This window comes from Suncus etruscus, chromosome 1 (genome assembly GCF_024139225.1).
Source record: "Suncus etruscus isolate mSunEtr1 chromosome 1, mSunEtr1.pri.cur, whole genome shotgun sequence".
NCBI lineage: Eukaryota > Metazoa > Chordata > Mammalia > Eulipotyphla > Soricidae > Suncus > Suncus etruscus.
The window spans coordinates 6550606-6571642 of NC_064848.1; the positions used below are offsets into that span (position 1 = coordinate 6550606).

At 42.6% G+C, this 21037-nt stretch overlaps 1 pseudogene; it reads left to right on the plus strand.

Moving 5' to 3' along the window:
- Positions 1-17744: 17744 nt before the first annotated feature.
- Positions 17745-17863, plus strand: LOC125994890 (uncharacterized; annotated as a pseudogene).
- The last annotated feature ends 3174 nt before the right edge of the window (positions 17864-21037 follow it).

Sequence of the window (21037 nt, forward strand, 5' to 3'; positions counted from 1 at the left end):
AAAGACTCCAAGTAAGTATGCAAACTGTCAGTAGCCAATGAGGTGGATTGAGGTGGACAGAGAAAGGAAAAGCAAAAGTAGGAGATAGTCAGAGATGTAGTAGATATTACTGGGCCTCCTGAGCCATTAGGAAATTTGTGCCGAGTAACATAGAGCAAGCTTAGAGCAGAGACTGACATGATCTGACCTATATTTTATAAGGAAAAACCTGATTGCTTTGTTGAGAATAGATCATAGGGTAGATGCAAAGAGACCAGTTAGGAGAGTTTTTCTGGTGGAGCCTTGGCGGCCACTTCTGAAAGTGGTTTTTTTTTCTGAAAGGACTCAGAGGCCATAAGGGTTGCACCCAATTCTGGAAGGGGTGGGGTATGCAGTGTCAGAAACTGTGGGTAGCACATAGGCCTTGTGTGTGTGAGTGAGTTCCTGGGTTTGGTTTCCAAGCACACTTGGAAGGGTGTTTTTTGCTCTTCAAAACAAACAAAACAGCCTTTTTTGCTGTATTATCTCCAACTCCTCAGAAATCACGTATTTTGTGACAAATGTCACAGTGCTATTGCTTTGATATTCAGGGATCATTTTGACCAGTCATGGAGATCACTTTTGGCTGGTCACAGAAGAACAGAGGACCATATATGGTGCCAGGAATCAAACCTGTGTTGGTTACCCTATTTTTTGTACCATAAGACATACTTTTTTTCCCCAAAAAAGATGCGTCTTATGGAGCGAATGCCACCTGGAGCTGAAGCCTGAGTGAAGGGGAGGAGAGACAGTCCTAATGATTTTCTTTTTTTTTTATTGTTGCTGTTGTTGTTTGTTTTTTGATATTTGGTTTTTGAGTCACACCTGACTGTGCTCAGGGTTACTCCTGGCTCTGTGCTCAGAAATTGCTCCTGGCAGGCTCGGGGGACCATATGGGATGTCGGAAATGGAACCTGAGTTCGTCCTGGGTTGGCCGCGTAAAAGGCAAGCCCCTACTGCTGAGCTATTGATCTGGCCCTGTCATAATGATTCTTTTTTTTTGTTTGTTTTGTTTTGTTTTTGGGCCACACCCGGCGGTGCTCAGGGGTTACTCCTGGCTGTCTGCTCAGAAATAGCTCCTGGCAGGCACGGGGGACCATATGGGACACCGGGATTTGAACCAACCACCTTTGGTCCTGGATCGGCTGCTTGCAAGGTAAACGCCGCTGTGCTATCTCTCCGGGCCCGATTCTTTTTTTTTTTTTAAGTTTTTTTTTTTGTGGGGGCCCACACCCGGCAGTGCTCAGGGGTTACTCTCTGCTCAGAAATCACTCGGGGGGGGGGGGGGGGAAACCATATGGGATGCCAGGGATCTAACCCAGGTCTGTCGGGTGAGTAAATCTGAGCGAGAACTAAATTCAACAGGGCAGAGCAATATACAGCAGGTAGGTAGTGCACTTGCTTTGCACATGGCCCACCTGATTTAATCCCTGACACCCTATATAGGCCCCTGAGCCCAGTAGGAGTGATTCCTGAGTGAAGAGCCAGGAATAATGCTGAGCATTGCCAGGTATCACCCCAAACCAAAATAAAATAAAATAACTAATGTAATTAAAGCAATATCTACATGTAGAAATATTCAATGCTGGGCCCGGAGAGATAGCACAGCGGCGTTTGCCTTGCAAGCAGCCGATCCAGGACCAAAGGTGGTTGGTTTGAATCCCGGTGTCCCATATGGCCCCCCCGATGCCTGCCAGGAACTATTTCTGAGCAGACAGCCAGGAGTAACCCCTGAGCACCGCAGGGTGTGGCCCCAAAACAAAAAAACAAACAAACAAAAAAAGAAATATTCAATGCTGGGCCGGAGAGATAGCATGGGGGTAGGGTGTTTGCCTTGTATGAAGAAGGATGGTGGTTCAAATCCCAACATCCCATATGGTCCCCCGTGCCCGCCAGGGGTGATTTCTGAGTGCAAAGCCAGGAGTAATCTCTGAATGCTGCCGGGTGTGATCCAAAAACCAAATAAAAAAAAAAAGAAATATTCAATGTTATATTTTATAGAATTTAAGATGATTATAAGAGGTGTTCAAATATGCAGCATTAATTTTATTATGCCATGTGAATGACAATGTTCAGGTTAAAGTGTAGCTTCAGAAGGGGTATGTATTGTTAGTTTCTTGAAACATACTTTTTATTGATTATTTGATAATTTTATTTATTTTTTTTCCATATTTTTGGGTTTGGGGCCACACCCTGTGATGCTCAGGGGTTACTCCTGGCTATGCACTCAGAAATCACTCCTGGCTCAGGGGACCATATGGGACGTGGGGATTGAACCCAGGTTTGTCCTGGGTCATCCACATGCAAGGCAAATGCCTTACCGCTGTGTTATTGCTCCGGCCTCAGATATTTTTAATTTTATTTAAAAAAAAATGCATCACATAGTTGACCATAATACATTTGTTTCCAGATAAGTGAGAGAAACATTATTTAAAAAGAAGAATAGGGGAAAAAAAGAAGAAGAGAATAGGGGCTGGAGCAGTGACGTTAGAGGTAAGGCGTATGCCTTGCAAGCACTAGCCTAGGATGGATGGCGGTTCATTCCCCAGTGTCCCATATGGTCCCCCAAGCCAGGATTAATTTCTGAGTGTGTAGCCAGGAGTAACCCCTGAGCGTCAATGGGTGTGGTCCCCCAAAAATAAAAAATAAAATAAAGGGGCCGGAGACATAGCTTGAAGGTAAGGCGTTTGCCCTTCATGCAGAAGGACGGTGGTTCGAATCCCAGCATTCCATATGGTCCCCTGTGCCTGCCAGGAGCGATTTTTGAGCATAGAGCCAGGATTAACCCCTGAGTGCTGCCGGGTGTGACCTAAAAACCAAAATAAATAAATAAATAGAAAAAATAAAGAAAAGGGAAGAAAAGAAAATTAAAAAAAGAAAGAAAGAAAAAAGTAAAAGTACAATAGCAAGCACAATTGTGAAAATTATTGTATCACCAATGAAATCATTAATACAATGGCAGAAGGGTTAGTAAATGTGGTGGTAAATTTTGGGGCTCATTGGCTATTTGGTTTCCTGGGAGTTGATGGCTGCCACTTGCTTCCAGCTGCATGCAGTTCTCAGTATGTCCATGAGAACACATGTTCTCACTGTGTTCATATTGGTGCTATCCCTGGAATGGACAGATCAGCAGCAAGGAGTGGTGGCATAAGAAACCAGACAGTAGGGGCCGGAGAGATAGCATGGAGGTAAGGCGTTTGCCTTTCATGCAGAAGGTCATCGGTTCGAATCCCGGCATCCCATAAGGTCCCCCATGCCTGCCAGGAGCGATTTCTGAGCATGGAGCCAGGAGAAACCCCTGAGCGATGCTGGGTGTGACCCAAAAACCAAAAGAAAAAAGAAAAAAAGAAAAAGAAACCAGACAGTTACAGAAAAAGGTGCATTTTGGCCAGGGGGTATTGAGCAGCTTCTTGGATCTTACTGATCCAGCCTATCTGTTGCTTTCCTTGCCACTTTTATTAGCCAGAGTTGAACATAAATCACCTGAGGGTCAGGATTGACATGATTAAGGGCACTTGTGCTAATTAACTCAAAAAGGTGAAAGAAAAAAATAAAGTGATTTTACAAGTGTATAAGAAGTAAGCTCTTGTTAGCTTTCCCTTCTGTTAAGTTGGTATGTTCCTATAGGGATGGGAGCATTAAACAAATGAAGTTTGTCAGGGAATTCAAAATACTATTACTGATAATGCGGCTTTTATGGGGCTTTTTCTCAGCTGTCAGGCCCTCTAGAAAAAGGAGAATGTGGGGTGAGAGTGCCTACACTTGCTCTAAAAAGCCTTGATGATATCAGCCCAAAATCCAGCATACCTAAAGTTTGGTCAAATTGCTGTTCCCAAAGGGAACTGTAGAGGGGTGGTGAGGAGAGGTGATTGGCAAAATGGTGATTCTGGGTGATGGATACAGCAGGCATGGCTTTGGCAAGGTGGGAGCTTGGCCATCCTTTCCTTCCAAGATTGTCAACTTTCTGCTGTGTGGCCAGTGTACCCATTATTTTTTGTTTGTTTGTTTTCATTTTGGGGCCACACCTGGTGACCCTCAGATGTCACTCCTGGCTATGCACTCAGAAATTGCCCCTGGCTTGGGGGACCATATGGGATGCTGGGGGATCAAACCACAGTCCGTCCAAGGTTAGTGTGTGCAAGGCAAACGCCTTACCGCTCGCACCACCACTCGGGTTCCTGTATTCATGATTTTTTTTCTTTTGGTTTTTGGGTCACACCTGGCAGCGCTCAGGGGTTATTCCTCGCTCTCCACTCAGAAATCACTCCTGGTAGACTCAGGGGACCATATGGGATGCCGGGATTTGAACCACCATCTTTCTGCATGCAAGGCAAACACCCTACCTCCATGCTATCTCTTTGGCCCCTGTTCCCATGATTTTCTATGGTTTGGTTTATATCTTGTTTGAGAAAAGAGTGAATTAGACTAAAGAGCTGACCCAGTGTAAACTGTTTTTTTAGTTACACCTTGGCAATGCTCAAGGATTATTCCTGGCTCTTTGTTCAGGGATAACTCCTAGAGATTCTCCAAGGACCATGTGGAATGCCTAGGATTGAATTTAGGTCAGCTGTATGCAAGATAAACACCTGATTTATCATGATTTTTACAATTTGAATTTCAATGTTTATTAAGATCATGGAAAGATAGTTTATGTCTATACATAAAATGAAATTACGGTCTATATTGAGATTGTTATAACAGAGTTTTTGTTTATTTATTTGATATGGTTTTTGGGCCACATTTGGTGGTGTTTAGGAGGGTTTACCATATATACTCAGGGATCACTCCAAGCAGTGCTTGGGATCCTATTTGGTACCAGAATTGAAGCTTGAGTCAGCCTTGTATAAGATAAGCACCTTATCCTAATCTCTCTGGCCACTTTAATGTTTATAACTTATGGCAAAATATACATAAACTTGACTATAAAGATGGCACAGAGCAATAGTACAGGAGGCAGTTTACTTACATTGCATGATGCTCACCTAGGTTCAATCCCTGGAATCCATATGGTTACCTGATCACCACCAGGAGTGGTTTATGAGTGCAGAATCAGAAGTAACCTGAGTGGCCAGAGAGGTGGCACGGGCAGTCCCCTGGCATCCCATATGGTCCTTCAAGCCAGGAGCGATTTCTGAGTACATAGCCAGGAGTAACCCCTGAGTGTCACCAGGTGTGGCCCAAAAAACCAATAAAAAAGAAGTAACCCCTGAGCACCACTGAGTGTGGTCTCCCTACACAAAAACAAACCAAAACACTGACCATTCTATCTTATTTTGGCATAAGCTCTATCACTTGAACTAAGTACTCAGTCCCAAATATAATTTTTTCTGTTAGTTTTTAGGGGCCGCACCCAGTGGTAATCAGGGATACTCTCAGCTTAGGAGTTGCTTCTGGCAGTCCTTGGGGGACAATGCGGTGCTAAAAATCAAACCTTAATCTTCTGCCTGCAAAGCTTGTGTTTAGTCCATTGAACTCTCTCCAGACCTATTTCACACTTTTTTTCCATTTCACATTTTATTGGTTTTATTTTGTTTTGGGAACCACAGCAGTTGTTCAATGTTTACTCCTGGCTCTGTGCTCAGCGGTGCTCTGTGCTCTGTGGTGATGTTTGGGGGACGTATGAGGTGCCAGCGATTAAACCTGGGTTAGTCATGTGAAAAGGCAAGGGCCCTATCTGCTGTACTATCATTCCTCATTCACCTCACCTAACTGCTTTTTTTTTTTTTGTCTTTGGGCCACACCCGGTGTTGCTCAGCGGTTACTCCTGGCTGTCTGCTCAGAAATAGCTCCTGGCAGGCATGGGGGACCATATGGGACACTGGGATTCGAACTAGCCACCTTTGGTCCTGGATTGGCTGCTTGCAAGGCAAACGCCGCTGTGCTATCTCTCCGGGCCCACCTAACTGCTTTTAAGTGTGCATTCACAATATTGTCATTTTGTGGAAATAGTCTATACACATTAAGCCACAACCTCCTCTTCCCCCAATACCCAGTTCCTCTCAAGCATTCTCACTTTCTGTCCCCCTAGATTTGCCTATTCTAGACAACTCATCTAAGTGGACTTATGTAGTATTTATCCTTTTGTACCTACCTTATTTCACTTAACACAATGTTCTCCAGAGGCCCTCATCAATTTTTTGTTTGTTTGTTTTTGGGCCACACTCAACTATGCTCAGGGATTGCTCCTAGCTTTGTGTTCAGGAATTCCTCCTGGCAGGGATTGTGGTGCTGAATCAGTCTCATACAAGAAGGCAGTCACACTACTTCTGCTCTATCACTACAGTTCTCAATAGTATCATTAATGATTCATTCTACACTCTTTTCAAACTCATTTGTTTGTTTGTTTTGGGGGGTCACATCCAGCAGTACTCAGGTGTTACTCCTGGCTCTTCGTTCAGAAATTGCTCCTGGCAGGCTCAGGAGACAATATGGGATGCTGGGATTCAACCCACCCTTCTTTGGCATGCAAGGCAAATGCCCTACCTCCATGTTATTTCTCCAGCCTCCCTTTTCAAACCCTTTAACAACAAACATAGACGTGCATTTTATTTTTACATTAGTAAAAACTTCTAAGAAATGCAGTATTTTCCTTGTGACATCTTTCAGTGTTGATCAAGATCTTGCTTGGGGTCTGAGAGGTGGTTGAGCCCTTTCATTCAGGCTTTGCCATGTGGGAGACGCAGGTTTGAGTCCCAGCACTGTAGGGTCCCCTGGGCTGCCCTGGGAACAGCCCGTAGGCACAGAGTGGTGAGCACTCCTGTAGGTGTGGTCCCAATGCAAATAAAACCCTAAAAATCCAATTTAATTTTTTTTAAATGTCTCCCTTTTCCCTCTTTCCGTTATTGCAAAAACCAGGATTCATTTCCATGCTCCATTGTATTACTCAACTTTCTTCTGCTGTTTTGCTCACACACTGGTCTTCAGGAGCTGCATGCCTTTTTTCTTTTGCTTTGTTTGTGGGCTTCACCAGTGGCACGAAGGCACTTCTAGGTAGGTGGTCAAGGTTCACTTCCTGGCAGTGCTCAGCATGTGCTCTGGTCCCTACCCTGACTCTTCCAGCCTGTTGGAATTTTTGTTTTACACATTCTGACAGTTATGCTCGCCAGGGGTCGCTGTGGAACCCCACTAACACCAAGGTGGAAGAAGTTCTTAAGTGCAGGCACTTTTGCTGCAGGATTTAGTCCTGACTTCGTTTGGATCACTCCTAATGGAGTTCAGGGAACAACATGGTGCCAGAGAGTTAAACCGGGATCAGCTATTTGATGGTTTATTAAGGCACTACGATCAAAGTTATTCCTAGTTGAGTTTTAGTCGTACAATGTTCCAGCAACAAACACACCACCAGTGTCAAATTCCTTTCCTCAGGGTCCCCAAGTATCCTCTTATCCCCTAGCCTGCCTCGTTGACAGGCACATTTCTTGTTTGCTTTTTGGAGGGCCATACCTGGTAGTGTTTGATGCTAACTGCTGGCTCTGTATTCAAGGATCACTCCTGATAGGGCTCTGGGGATCATTTGGGGTGCTAGGGGTTGAACCCAGTTTGGCCTGGGTGTGCAAACCAAGTGCCCTGCCCACTGTACTATTTCTATGGCCTCAAGAACATTTTAAGGTTTGGTCATTGTAGTTTGAATCTCATACTTACAGTGTCATTGACTCCATGGTTTAGAGATATACTATATCTCTATACTGCCAATATTCCCGAGGCCCATCACCTTTGATTTGTTACCTTCTCTTCCCTTCTTTATACTTCCCCCTTATATTTCCTTCCTTCCTTCCTTCCTTCCTTCCTTCCTTCCTTCCTTCCTTCCTTCCTCTTTCTTTCTTTCTTTCTTTCTTTCTTTCTTTCTTTCTTTCTTTCTTTCTTTCTTTCTTTCTTTCTTTCTTTCTTTCTTTCTTTCTTTCTTTCTTTCTCTTTCTTTCTTTTCTTTCTTTCTTCTTTCTTTCTTTCTTTCTTTCTTTCTTTCTTTCTTTCTTTCTTTTTTTTTCTTTCTTTCTTTCTTTCTTTCTTTCTTTTTTCTTCCTTCTTCCTTCCTTCCTTCCTTCTTTCTTTCTTTCTTTCTTTCTTTCTTTCTTTCTTTCTTTCTTTCTTTCTTTCTTTCTTTCTTTCTTTCTTTCTTTCTTTCTTTCTTTCTTTCTTTCTTTCTTTCTTTCTAATAATTTAGCTCTCACTTATCTAGAAACATACATATTAGGATCAACTGTGTCAACTACATGATACATGCTCTTAAAATAAAAAGAAATCTAAGGTGAATCTTAAAGGTACTGATAGTTGGTTGCATATGATCCTTCTGCAGTTGTCAAAACAAAACAAGAAACTATTCCTGGCTTTGGGCTTGTGGGTTACTCCTACAAGTGTTCAGGAGACCTTGATGTGCTAGGGACTGAGTCTGGGCTCCTAGTTATCTGGCTTTTCTCCCACAGTTGTCAATTTGTATTATAATAATCTTTTATCTCACAAGGTTTATTATCCTCCTCTTCTTTATTTAGTTTATTGAATTATTTTCTTGGTTTTTGTACTACTGAATATGACCCCAAAACTAAAAATAAGTAATTCATTTCCAATTAACTCTAATACCTAATACAACTTTTTTTTTTTTTTGATTTTTGGGTCACACCCAGCAGCGCTCAGGGGTTACTTCTGGCTCTACACTCAGAAATTACTCCTTGCAGGCTTGGGGGATCATATGGGATGCCGGGATTCGAACCACCGTCCTTCTGCATGCAAGGCAAATGTCTTACCTCCATGCTATCTCTCCGGCCCCCCAATACAACTTTTAATCTTCTATATGTTCTCCCAATCTTTGTTTTGTTATTTTTGTTTGGGGGACAGATCTTCCAATGCTTAGGAGTTACTCCTGACTCTGTACTCAGGAATCTCTCCTAGTGGTGCTCGAGGGAATCATATGGAATACTGAGGATCAAATTGGGGTAAGCTGCATGCAAGCTAAGTGCCTTACTGCTGTATTATCTGTCCAGTCCCTCCCAATCTTTGTACATACATATTTTAATAAGTTGCACTCATCAAATTTTTTTAAAAAATCTTTATTTTGACCCATTTTAAACAAATCCCACATACCATTACTCAGCTGCCACTCCAAAAAAAGCTTTAATCTGTGGCCAGCCCTATCCTATCCAGGTCACCAGTTGCTCTCCCCACCATTTGTGGAAATAAATTCCAGCGATCATATTCTTACTTTATAAATAATATTTCAATAGAAATCCTTCAGTTTTTTTTAACTTGTTTAAAGAAGTAAGAGATCAATAATTTTAAAAATTGATGTATTATTTTTGTTTGTTTTTGGTTTTTGGGCCACACCCGTTTGACGCTCAGGGGTTACTCCTGGTTATGCGCTCAGAAATCGCCCCTGGCTTGGGGGAACCATATGGGACGCTGGGGGATCGAACCGCGGTTTGTCCTACCCTAGAGCTTGCAAGGCAGACACCTTACCTCTAGCGCCACCTTCCTGGCCCCCAAAATTGATGTATTCTAATGTTGGCAATGAAGGTTGAATTGGGAGGAACAGTGGAGTGTTTAAAACTTATACTGTCTGGGCCTGGAGAGATAGCACAGCGGTGTTTGCCTTGCAAACAGCCGATCCAGGACCAAAGGTGGTTGGTTCAAATCCCAGTGTCCCATATGGTCCCCCGTGCCTGCCAGGAGCTATTTCTGAGCAGACAGCCAGGAGGAACCCCTGAGCACCACGGATGTGGCCCAAAAACCAAAAAACAAAACAAAACAAAACTTATACTGTCTGAAGAACTTTATTATTGTATCTTTTTATTTTCTTCCCATCATTCTCTTTGTGGTAAAATAGTAAAATTCTGCATAATGTACTAACACAGTTACATGCAACATAGGCTGAATCAGTGTTCTAGAGGTGAAAAACATACCCATCAAGACAAATTTGATGGGTCTGGAGCGATAGCACAGTGGATGAGGTATTTTCCTTGCATGTGGCTGATTCTGGTTCAAGCCCCTGTATCCCATACGATTCCCTGAGCTCTGCCAGCAGTGACCCTTGAACCCAGAGTTCAGGAGTGAATCACTGGATGTGACCAAAAAATGAGAAGACAAATTTTTTAATATAATTTTAATTTTGATCGTAGTGGCTTACATATTGTTGACAATAATATTATAGGTACATATTTACATAAAATCAGGGGGGTTCCCATCACCAATTTGTCCTCCCTATACCTCCATGTTCGTCCTACCTCCCATATCTTCCTCCCTCACCACTGGGGCTGCGAGAATATGTGGTCCCCTCTGTACCTAGCTTACTACTTAGTAGTCTTGGTCTTGGTGCCTCCCTTATTTCCCCTCTAACTGGGAGGAAGGACTATATAGTTCAAGTTATGTGGTTTTATTTGAAGAAGATAAAAGTAATAAACTGGGGTAAAAGTCTAATATGCCGAAAATGGGCGGAATCCTTCTAGATGTTCTCATCGTTGGTTTGAGAGATGAAGGAGAAAAAGAAGGTGAAACACCACAACAGTACAAAAAGAAGTGTCAAATATCCAGTGAGCACTCCAATGATAACGATAGGCACCATAAAAAAAGCCATGGCCTTGAGTTACAAAACATGGCGGAGCACCTAAAGAAAGAAAAAAAAAGAAGAAAAAAAAACAATATAAATATAAATGGGGACAACAACTTCAATATCCACACCAAAACAAAGAAATCGACAAAAAGTAGATAAATAAAAATAATAATAATAATAATAAATGGAGAAAAAAAATATATAAAAGATAAAAAATGTTTTGTGCTTTTTGCCTTTTTTATTCCCTCCTGCACTGGCACAGTAAATATTGGGGTCATTCGAAAAGGAATTCACTTGGCCTAAGCGCTATGGGGTTTCTCCACCCTTGGGGTATATTGTCATGGGATTAACTATAGTCTCTTTTCAGGTTCATTTACTCTACCGGTGGTGTTTTCGTGGTGTTTGGAAAACTTCTGCTCCTTCCTGGGTGATGAAATAAGACCTCAGTATCTAGAGATCTCAATATCTGCACAGGTCCAGGAGTGGGACTTATGATGAAATCGAAAAGACAAATTTTATTCAATACAGATAACCCCCAAGGTAATTATTAGTCTTAGCCAATGTCATTTTGTATTTATTTATTTATTTATTTATTTATTTATTTATTTATTTATTTATTTATTTTGTAGTGTGTGGGGTTGAAGACAGAGTGTCATACATGGAAGGTAAATGTCCTTTTTTTGTTGGTGTTGTTTGGGCGACAGCCAGTGACATTCAGGGGTTACTCCTGGCTATGCACTCAGAAATTGCTCCTGGCTTGGGGGACCATATGGGATGCCGGGGGATCAAACAGTGCTCTGTCTGTGCTCTGTGCAGGCAAGGCAGATGCCTTACTGCTTGGACCACTCCTTTGGCTGGGAACGTAAGTGTTTTACTAGTGAAGACTTACAGAGATACATTGGACATTTTATTTTCCAAACTTTTCTTATCCATGGTTATAGTATTTTATGGAAGACAGATTCCTGCAACTTTCTTTTAATTGAAGCCACTATGTCCTGAATGGTGTCACTCTTATTTTAAAGTTGCTCCTTTAGAGTTCTTCTTGTAAAGCTGGCTTTGAGTCTGTGAAATTCCCGAGCTGTTATTTATCTGTGAAATTCTTTATTATTCCTTCAAATCTGAAGGAAAGTCTGATCAGGTGAAGTATTCTTGGTTAGGCATTAATTTAACTTAGTTTTTTCACTTTTTCCCATCACTGTCTTTGAGCCCAGGCGTTTCCTTTGGCAAGTCTACTATAACTCTTTTTTTTGGGGGGGAGGGGATTTTGGTTTTTGATTTTTGGGTCACACCAGGTGGCACTCAGAGGTTACACTTGGCTCTCTGCTTAGAAATAACTTCTGGGGGGCCCGGAGAGATAGCACAGCGGCGTTTGCCTTGCAAGCAGCCGATCCAGGACCAAAGGTGGATGGTTTGAATCCCGGTGTCCCATATGGTCCCCCGTGCCTGCCAGGAGCTATTTCTGAGCAGACAGCCAGGAGTAACCCCTGAGCACCGCCGGGTGTGACCCCCCCCAAAAAAAAAAAAAAACCAAAAAAAAAAAAAAAAAGAAATAACTTCTGGGGGTCCGGAGCAGTGGCACAAGCAGTAGGCCGTTTGCCTTGCAAGTGGCTGACCTAGGACGAACCAAAGTTTGATCCCCTCATGTCCCATATGATCCCTCAAGCCAGGAGCTTGAGCTCCTGATAGGCATTGGGGACCATATGGAATGCTGGAATTCAAACCACCGTTGGTCCTGGGTTGGCCGCTTGTAAGGCAAACGCCCTACTGCTGTGCTCTCTTTTTGGCCCCAAGTCTACTATTATTCTTTTTTTGTTTGTTTGTTTTTGGTTTTGTTTTTGGGTCACACCCGGCAGTGCTCAGGGGTTACTCCTCACTCTATGCTCAGAAATTGCCCCTGTCAGGCACAGGGGACCATATGGGATGCCGGGCTTCAAACCACCGTCCTTCTGCATGAAAGGCAAATGCCTTACCTCTATGCTATCTCTCCAGCCCCTATAATTCTTTTTTTTTTTTGAATTTTTTATTTTTAATTATGAGAACAAAGATGCAAAGAAAGAGGACAAGGTAAACTTACAGTGGAAGGACAATCACCCATAACATAATCTCAGAAGAAGTCCCCTTGCTGATATCTTAACTTTGAACTTTCAGCCAAAGGACGTTAAGATAAATAAAACAGAATCCATGTACAATGACTTTGTCCCTCAAGTCCCCAGATTGTAACACATTATATATCTTTTTTTGTTGTTGTTGTTTTTGGGCCACACCCGGCTGTGCTCAGGGGTTACTCCTGGCTGTCTGCTCAGAAATAGCTCCTGCAGGCACGGGGGACCATATGGGACACCGGGATTCGAACCAATCACCTTTTGTCCTGGATTGGCTGCTTGCAAGGCAAACACCGCTGTGCTATCTCTCCGGGCCCACATTATATATCTTAACCACACACAAGGCAATCTAAAGCCATAAAACTTACGTAACTCCTTAAACATTGGAGGCATAGTATTTTTTACATTTCCATGTACATGCATTTTAGCTTAAGTTAACCTCAAATTTTAAGTGTTTTTTTTTTTTTTTGTTTAAGGATTAGAGTCAAAGGAGCACAGTAAAAACGGTGTTAGAGTGGCAACTGTTGTTTGCATAGGCCCACCAAAATATGAGGGGCATGGAAAGGAATAACCTTGGCCTAAATACAAAGAGACCCTACCCCTAAAGTTTCCTGGCGTAAGACCAACTCTAGGCTCCAGGCAAGCTATATAATTCTTCAGTCTTCCTTTGTATATAATCTTCTTCTTCTTCTTCTTCTTCTTCTTCTTCTTCTTCTTCTTCTTCTTCTTCTTCTTCTTCTTCTTCTTCCTCTTCTTCTTTTCTTCTTCCTCTTCTTCTTCTTCTTCTCTTCTTCTTCCTCTTCTTCTTCTTCTTCCTCTTCTTCTTCTCTTCTTCTTCCTCTTCCTCCTCCTCCTCCTCCTCCTCCTCCTCCTCTTCTTCTTCTTCTTCTTCTTCTTCTTCTTCTTCTTCTTCTTCTTCTTCTTCTTCTTCTTCTTCTTCTTCTTCTTCTTGCCACAACCAACAGCACTCAGGGTTTACTTCTGGCTCTGTGCTCAGAATTCACTCCTTGCAGGCTTGGGGGACCATATGGGATGCCGGGAATCGAATCCAGGTCTGTCCTGTGTCCGCTGCATGCAAGGCAAACTCCTTACTGCTGTGCTATCTCTCCAGACACAGTATTCTATTTTTTCTATGGTTTTTGTCATTCTGACCAAGGTGTATTTATATTTGGATCTCTTTTAGCTGGATTCCTTTGGGTATTCAGGATGTAGGTGCATGTACTTTTCACTTCTGGGAATTTCTCAGTAATGATATCTTTGTTGTTGTTGTTGTTGTTTTGGTTTTTGGGTCACACCTAACAGTGCACAGGGGTTACTCCTGGCTCTTTGCTCAGAAATTGCTTTTGGCAGGCTCGGGGACCATATGGGATGCCGGGATTCAAACCACCATCCTTCTGCATCCTACCTACCTCCATGCTATCTCTCCATCCCCAGTAATGATATCTTTGTTGCTTTTTTTTTTCACAGTGGTTGTCTCCAGGTTCTCTGGGTCCCAAATGATTCTTTTTTTTTTTTTTTGGGCCACACCCGTTTGACGCTCAGGGGTTACTCCTGGCTATGTGCTCAGAAATCGCCCCTGGCTTGGGGGACCATATGGGACGCCGGGGGATCGAACCGCGGTCCTTCCTTGGCTAGCGCTTGCAAGGCAGACACCTTACCTCCAGCGCCACCTACCCGGCCCATGGGTCCCAAATGATTCTTATGTGTTTCTCTTGAATTCATTCCAAACTTCCCTTGTCAGCTATTTGTATATTTGGGGGTTTTAGTCTGTCTTCAACTGTCTGGAGTTTTTATGCACCTCATCTTTTACCTCACTGATTCTGTTCTCAGCAGCTCACCTTTAGGTTAGGCCTTCCAGTGAGTTTTTCATTTTACCTACCAAGTTTTCAGTTTTGTTATTTCTGTTTGAAGTTTTCATGTTTCTGCTTTTATATCCTCTTGGATTTTATTGGCTGTCCTATTGTTTATATGAGTTCCTTGCACTTCCTTAAAATTTCCTCTCTAGGGTCAGAGAGATAGCACAGTGTTGGGGCATTTGCCTTGCAAGCAGAAGGATTGTGGTTTGAATCCCTTTGTCCCATGTGGTCCCCCAAGCTTGCTAGGGGTGATTTCTGAGCATAGAGCTAGGAGTGGCCCCTGAGCACTGCCGGATGTGACCCAAAAACCAAAAACCAAAAATAAAAAATTCCTCTCTAGGGACTGGATTGATAGCACAGCGGCAGAGTGTTTGCCTTACATGTGGTCGACCCTGGACCGTGACCTACCTGAGTTCAGTCCCCAGCATCCCATATGGTCCCCCAAGCCTGCCAGGAGTGACTTCTGAGTACAGATTTAGGCATAACCCCTGAATGCTGCTAGGTGTGGCCCCAACCCCCTCCCCAAATAATAAATAAGCCCTGAGCAAAGAACCAGGAGTAAGTTCTGAGCACAGCTAGGTGAGGCCCAAAACTTCCCCTCATATCCCACAATAATGGCAAACTGAAACTCTGTGGTTCAGTTCAAGAGCCTTGCATGTGTGTGATCCTACACACACACACACACACACACACACACACACACACACACACACACACACACACATAAGTTGAAAGACGTTCTGGGGCCTGAGCCATAGCGCAGTGGTAGGGCATTTGCCTTGCACGGGTCTGACCCAGGACAGACCTCAGTTCGATCCCTGGTGTTCCATATGGTACCCCAAGCCAGGAGCAATATCTGAGCACAGAGTCAGGAGTGACCCCTGAGCATCACTGGGTGTGGCCCCTGAAAGAAAGGAAGGGAGGAAGGAAGGAAGAAATGAAGGAAGGAAAGAAGGAAGGAAGGAAGGAAGGAAGGAAGGAAGGAAGGAAGGAAGGAAGGAAGGAAGGAAGGAAGGGCGGCGTTTGCCTTGCAGGCAGCCGATCCAAGACCAAAGGTGGTTGGTTCGAATCCCGGTATCCCATATGATCCCCTGTGCCTGCCAGGAGTTATTTTTGAGCAGACAGCCAGGAGTAACCCCTGAGCAACGCGCGGGTGTGGCAAAGAAAGAAAGAAAGAAAGAAAGAAAGAAAGAAGAAAGAAAGAAAGAAGAAAGAAAGAAAGAAAAAGAAAGAAAGAAAGAAAGAAAGAAAGAAGAAATAAGAAAGAAAGAAAGAAAGAAAGAAAGAAAGAAAGAAAAGAAAGAAAGAAAGAAAAGAAAGAAAGAAAGAAAGAAGAAAGAAAGAAAGAAAGAAGAAAAGAAAGAAGGAAAGGAGAAAGAGAGAAAGAAAGAAAGAGAAAGAGAGAAAGAGAAAGAGAGAAAGAAAGAAAGAAAGAAAGAAAGAAAGAAAGAAAGAAAGAAAGAAAGAAAGAAAGAAAGAAAGAAAGAAAGAAAGAAAGAAAGAAAGAAAGAAAGAAAGAAAGAAAGAAAGAAAGAAAGAAAGAAAGAAAGAAAGAAAGAAAGAAAGAAAGAAAGAAAAGAAAGAAGTTCTTACGAGAGGTTTGCTCTTTTTTTTTGTTTGTTTTGATTTTGGGCCACATCCAGTGGCACTCAAGGGTTACATCTGGCTCTGAGCTCAGAAATTGCTCCTGGCAGGTTTGGGGCACAAAATGGGATGCCAAGGATTGAACCCTGGTCTCTCCCAGGTCAGCCGCGTGCAAAATGTACACCCTACAGCTGAGCTATCACATTGGCCCCTAGAGATTTGCTCTTCAAGCATGCAATTCTCCCTTGAACAGTTATGTTTTTCTTTCTTTCATTTTATATTTTTTATTTTTTGGGTCACACTCTGGCTCAGCACTCACGAATTACTCTTTCCATTTTATTGGAAAGTTTCATTTGATAACATACAGAAATAAATAGACATTGCTCTGTGTCTTGTGAAGCTGGGAAGCCTTCCATGTCACCTAGATGAAAAAGAGGGAAGACTGCTAGCACCTCCCCAAACTGTTAGGCCCACACCTCAGGATCCTAGGGATCTTAGAGATTGCCTCAGGACTCCAGAGCTCTGCTGGATATGGGGGAAAAAGTGTGCAGGGCGGAACCCCCAAGCCAAATCATGCTCCCTCAGTAGAGAAAGCAACATCTGTGGGGACCAAACATGAATCCATCATTTCTAATTCACTAGCAAGCAGTAACTCATTAAGGTTTTGCAAGTGGAATTCACAGTGTATTCCAATCAAGTCTGTAAATTATAGGCATAAAGTCTATTCTTCAAGCCTCACTGCCTGCCATCCCAGTGGGAAAAGCCAGGAGAGCTAATAGAGAAGGCATGAAACAATTCTCAAATATCAAACTGTTGACTTAATCGAAAAACACAAATTACTTTTTGCAACAATATATGCATAGCTCAATTTTTGCTGCCTTGAAACAAATTGAACTATGGAGCGACCCAGCTTTAAGAAAGACCGAAGACTTGAAAACCTTGACTTCAATTCTACTAATTCTGCACTATGTAATACCTAATAAAGAAAGTATTTCTTATCTCCTTAGGCAGGTACACATAATATGCACCCTCACAGGTATATGCAATACACACATTTACACACATGTTTACACACAAGCACATATACACAATTGCCGACTTTCACACACAGATGCACTCATACATGAAATTTTGTATATTTAGCTCAGGCATCTTTTTTTTTTTTCTGCTTTGTTTTTGTACTGCTGGGCACCAGACCCAGATAACATGCAAGCCAATTGCTACTGAGCCACATACCTGGCTCTAGTTCATCAATTTAAAAACTAAAATCTGGGCCCGGAGATATAGCACAGCGGCGTTTGCCTGGCAAGCAGCCGATCCAGGACCAAAGGTGGTTGGTTCAAATCCCGGTGTCCCATATGGTCCCCCGTGCCTGCCAGGAGCTATTTCTGAGCAGACAGCCAGGAGTGACCCCTGAGCAATGCCGGGTGTGACCCAAAAACCAAATAAATAAATAAATAAATGAATAAAAACTAAAATCTGAGTTTGGGACTGAAATTATAGTATAGCAAGTAGGCTTTGCATGCCGCTGACCTGAATTTAATATCTGGCATCCCAGATGGTTCTCCAAACCTGCTAGGAGTAACCATTGAGCACTTCTGGGTGCAGACCCAAAATTCAAAAGTCAAATAATAAAATAAAAAAACCGTCTACGGCCATACCACCCTGAACGTGCCCGATCTCGTCTGATCTCGGAAAGTAAGCAGGGTCGGGCCTGGCCAATACATGGATGGGAGACCGCCTGGGAATACAGGGTGCTGTAGGCTTAAAATAAATAAATAAATAAATAAATAAATAAATAAATAAATAAATAAATAAATAAATAAAATTTAAAAAAAAACCTGAGTTTATACCTTGGGAATTTATATATGAGTTTTAATTTCAGTGTTGTTTTTCCTTGTCTTTTCTAAGATGACAGAGCTTTTATTTTATAGGCATTAAAAAAAGCAAAGAACAGGGGCCGGAGAGATAGCATGCATTTGCCTTGCATGCGAAGGACGGTGGTTCGAATCCCGACATCCCATATGGTCCCCCGAGCCTGCCAGGAGCGATTTCTGAGCGTAGAGCCCGGAGTAATCCCTGAGCACTGCTAGGTGTGACCCAAAAACCAAAAAAAAAAAAAAAAAAAAAAGGCAAAGAAATACTGATAGGGATGATGCTATGGGCAAATGGATAAGCCAAGTTGAATGAACACTTAAAGCTGGGCCAGAGAGATACTATAAGGATAAGGCAATTGCTTTGCACACAGCCAACATGGGTTCAATGCACACAGCTAACATGGATTGGATCCCCAGTACTGATCCCCTGCTGGAGTGATTTCTGAGCACAGAGTCAGAAGTAAGCCCCTGACACTGCTAGGTATGGCACCCCAAACAAAAATGAAAAATAAAATCTAGGAGTTAGAGGAATAGAATCTTGGGTAGGGCGCTTGCCTTGCATATGCCAAACTGGTTTCTAGCCCTAAAACCCCATAATTGTCCACCCAGCACTGCTACGAGTAATTCTTTTTTGTTTGTTTGTTTGTTTTCTTGTTTTTTGGGCCACACCCGGTGATGGTCAGGGTTACTCCTGGCTATGTGCTCAGAAGTCGCTCCTGGCTTGGAGGACCATATGGGATGCTGGGGGATCTAACCGCGGTCTGTCCTAGGCTAGCGCTGGCAAGGCAGGCATCACCACTGCGCCAGCCCCATATGAGTAATTCTTGAGTACATCCAGGAGTAACCCCTGAGCATCACCAGGCAATGGACCAAAAATAAAATAATAGTAATAATAATAATAAAAATCTAGAGCTACTTAATATTTTCCATTTCTGAGTGGCAAGCTTTTCTTGATGAGGTCAAGAAAAGAATGAGCTACTAGCTCAAATCATATCCACATAGCTGTGTGGAGGCCATGCCTGGGATTCTTCAGCAATTGCCTTACGGAATGCAGAATTAAACACACACACACACACACACACACACACACACACACACATACACACACAGGGGCTGGAGAGATAGCATGGAGGTAAGGTGTTTGCCTTGCATGCAGGTCAGTGGTTTGAATACCATATGTTCCCCTGAGCCTGTCAGGAGTGATTTCTGAGCATAGAGCCAGGAGTAACCTCTGAGCACTGCTGGGTGTGACCCCAAAACAAAAACAAAACAGAATGCAGAATTTATTTTTTATTTTTTAATTAAATTTATTTATTTATTTGGTTTTTGGGTCACACCTGGATGCTCTCAGGGGTTATTCCTGGCTCTACACTCAGAATTCGCTCTTGGTAGGCATGGGGACTATATGAGATTCCGGAATTCAAGCCACTGTCCTTCTGCATGCAAGGCAAACGCCCTACCTCTATCTCTCTAGCCCCAGAATGCAGAATTTAGCTACTTCTTCCATCCCCTACATTCCAATACAGAAAATGGAAGCCCTACCTCTATCTCTCTAGCCCCAGAATGCAGAATTTAGCTACTTCTTCCATCCCCTACATTCCAATACAGAAAATGGAAGCCAGAGCCTCAAATATGTATATGCAAGACATAGGCTTTCCTTTTAAGTTACCTGTCCTCAAAGGCCAGTGCCAGGACAGATAGGCCACCACTGGTGGCAGGAGAGGCAAAGAGAAAAGGACAGAGGAGGCTCTTTGATGCCAAATGGAGCTTTGCAGACTTTCCTGCAGTCCAGAGCAGATTCCTGCGAACAAACAGTCTCCTCTGCAAATGCCTCAGTAATTGTACATAGTTGGGACAATTACATTCTTAGGGGAATAGAAAGGGATTTTGGGCTGTACTTCTATCCAATATTGCATAAGGTCCCCCGAACACCTCCAGGATTGAGTATTCTAAGCACAGCTGCCCTCAAAACAAAACAAAAACAAATAACAGAAAATGGGAAGCCAGGCTGCTCAAAGGCTTGCAGCTTGAATCATGTGACAGGTCCCTGTCGGGAGCAGCCACACTAGTCTATTCTTTAGGCTTAGAATAGGCCAAGACGGAGCCTCACCGATCCTTCTCTTGTGATCAGGATCCAGAGCCCAGGGCAGCACTGCTAATGGAAGCTGTGCAGTAGAGCCCTCCTTAAGTGCTACACATCCTTCTTCTCATCACCGTGCTGGGAAACACAACCTGCCACACGCCTTCACCATTTTCTGAACATGTCCCAGGTGTCAGTTCATTCTAAGTTCCTCAACTCCCCTCCCCACAAAGACTTATGGGCTTCCCTGGAAACCCGATACAGATATTGTCACCTTCACAGTTATAAAACCCCACTCCCTGTCTTTGAAGTCAGCCTGTGATTTCAACTGAAGTTATCTTCTTTCTTCCTTCTTTGTCTTCCTTTTCTTCTTCCTTCCTTGTCTTCCTTTTCTTCTTTCTTTCTTTCTTTTTCTTTCTTTCTTTCTTTCTTTCTTTCTTTCTTTCTTTCTTTCTTTCTTTCTTTCTTTCTTTCTTTCTTTCTTTCTTTTTTCTTTCTTTCTCATTTTCTTTCTTTCTTTCTTTCTTTCTTTCTTTCTTTTTCATTCTTTCTCTCTTCTTTCTTTCTTTCTTTCTTTCTTCCTTCCTTCCTTCCTTCCTTCCTTTCTTCCTTTCTTTCTTTTTCTTTCTTTCTTTCTTTCTTTCTTTCTTTCTTTCTTTCTTTCTTTCTTTCTTTCTTTCTTTCTTTATTTCTTTCTTTCTTTCTTTCTTTCTTTCTTTCTTTCTTTCTTTCTTTCTTTCTTTCTTTCTTTCTTTCTTTCTTTCTTTCATTTTCTTCAGTTTTGGGGCACCATATATAGTTCCTCAAGTACAACGGAAGAGATCCCTGAGCACAGAACCAGGTAAACCCTGAACACAGCCGGATGTGACTCCCACTTAATAAAAATAAAAAAATGTGCAACTTCATCTCTAGCCACATATTGATTGCCCCACAGCACAGATGTAACTCTTTTCATTATGGCAGATGGTTATAAAGAATAGTAC